Here is a 2,500-nt window from a genome sequence, read left to right as displayed (position 1 = left end):
TCCAGGTAAAATAAATCTTCCAGTGTTGACGTTTATGTGTGAGACTGGGTTGCAAGCATACGTTTTTTTTGTTATCAGATGATGTAAACTATGCACGAGGCAATGGCCAATTGTTTACCAAAAAATGTTTGAAAATGCTAATGTAAAACATTAAATTGAAATATCGTCTCCGCCAGTCCCTGCTTCCCAGCAAACACGCAACGTCAGGGAGACGTTCAGATCATGTCTTAATAACGTCCGTCGGTCCAGAACCCCATTTGTACGTCTGCTGGACCCCTCAATATTCAAACGTCTGGCTTAGACCCCTCTAAGACGTCTGTGGACGTGCAAAACTGGTTCAATATCTGAACGTCTAAAAAAACTTTCATTCTGGCTCCTAATTAGATGTCTTTGGACGTCCGAAAAAGACAAAAAATACATCTTTTAGACGTGTCTTTGCTCAGTGGGTTATGCCTGTGATCGATGCCTATGTGCAGTTTCAGAGGGATTGGCCAAACCATTGAGGAGATAAATGGATGTAGACAGACAGAGTTTTCTCCATTTGATAGGATAGGATGGTAGGATATCTTTCTTTCTGTTTTTAGGATGACATAATCAATCTCCCTCAATATCTGAGCATGTCATGCATGCTGATTGGCTGGTGGAAAGATCGAATCGGATAACAGTCGGTCCCTAGGATGGAGTTGTAGCAGCGGAGGTGCTCATAGTTTGACCTCCTTAAAACAGACTGTGGACGTTAGCTAGAGCAGCCGTATCTAGAAGGTTCTATAGTACAACAGACCAGGGGAAGAGCAGGGCGGTCGGTCGAGGAGGATTGGTGAGCCTTGCCTGACAGTCATGAAGGTTGTAGATTTCAATTGTGAATCCACAGCTCACAGCTTCTTCACTAACAGTGCAGGGTTCACAACCTCTAATATGGAGTATACATTACTCCATTACAGAACCAAGAGCTCTGCTTCTCACTCCCAGAAGCACTGAGTACCGTAAATCCTCTAATAGTGGACAGGGCCTTTATTTACTGAGCTGCAAAGGCCTTTATTGGAGGCAGGCCTATATTAGAGCCGGCCTGTATTTGTCCATGTTGACCGTGCCCCCGGCCATTATTAGAGACCCGGCCTATAATTAAATACAGGCCACTATTAGAGGATTTACGGTACTTTACTAAATCACACCATAGCCCATTGTGCCAATATGGCGCATTCACTAGACTTTCCTGACTCACTTCCAGCAGGGTTTCAACAGGCTAGGGAGAGTGTGTCCCTGAAGGGCCTCCGACTCAGATACTGAAGATGTTGTATTTCTGCCAAGTCAGAGCAGCTAATAGTAGAACGGCCACAGAGCCCTCCATGGCTGTGGTCTGTGATGATTGGCAAAATGACATGTCTATATATAAAGAGATTTTATACCAGCGTCCTGTCTAGAATGGCTACATTGAAAAGATCACGTGAAACTTGATGTTAAATACCATGACTTTCGTGCCGACAATGTGAGTGCATCGTAACTTAAGATGATTGAAACCAGGATATTTTGATGATCCAGTTTTTAAGACCAAATTTTGCCCTTGGACCACAAAGTTGTCCCCGTGGTCTAAAGGTAGATTTTTGGACTTGGACCTGGACATGGATTTGATCTTCTTTAGCTATTACAGGCACATTCACGCACACACAGACACACACCAGTGTTTTGCCATGTCTCTCCTATGATGTTATTAGCCTCTCTTACTCTGAAAATGTAATTTAATGTTATTTATTGCTTTATAAATGTTCTTAGCCGGTAGACAAACATAATCCAGGAGCTTGCTCGATCGCCTTGTTGAGAGGGGTCAGGGAAGAATTTTTACAGCTCACTTATCTGGCCCCCGGTTGATACTGGTTTTTTGCTTCCCTCTGGAATATGTAGGGGTGGGTCGTATGCCCACTTCCCTTGTTCTCTGTAAAGCGCATTGTGTTGCCTCTGGGTATGAAATGCGCTATACAAATAAAGCTTTGATTGATTGATTGATTACGGGAAACATCACCAGTGCTTCTGTGTGTGGTGGGTGACTGAGATAGGTAGATATCCTCCAGGTCATTTAACTATTGATTATCTCCTCTGCACCTTCAAAGTAAACTATGATGCGTTACTGTATTTCCTCTCTCCCTTTCACATCTTCACCCAAAGAAACAACGCCTCCTATCTCGACATGTGCTCACCAGCCATCACTGTACATAACAACGGATTCACCTTTCCAAGTACTGGGATGTAGGGCGTACTGTTTCTACAGCAACAAGCACAACATGCACACACACACACACACACACACACACAAACACCCAAATACAAACACAGGACACACACACACACAGACACACACAAACACAAACACAAACACAGGACACACACACACACACACCCAAACAGTACCTTCTTCCCCAGCAATGGCCTATATTGCAGTTGTCCACGTGCCCAGCTGGGTGGGCTGACCTGAACATCAGAGTCTGTTTACCTTACATAATACTAT

At 44.0% G+C, this 2,500-nt stretch overlaps 1 protein-coding gene across 1 annotated transcript in view; it reads left to right on the top strand.

The window, feature by feature from the left end:
- The window catches only part of LOC311326237 (disintegrin and metalloproteinase domain-containing protein 10), a gene marked incomplete at its 5' end in the record, with an annotated part of 31,510 nt that overhangs the window by 8,303 nt on the left and 20,707 nt on the right, over positions 1–2,500 (top strand). The window lies entirely within an intron of this gene.

This window comes from Borostomias antarcticus (genome assembly GCF_949987555.1).
Source record: "Borostomias antarcticus genome assembly, chromosome: 26".
NCBI lineage: Eukaryota > Metazoa > Chordata > Actinopteri > Stomiiformes > Stomiidae > Borostomias > Borostomias antarcticus.
Note: the sequence above shows the minus strand (reverse complement) of the source record. Positions and strands in the feature narration are given on the sequence as shown.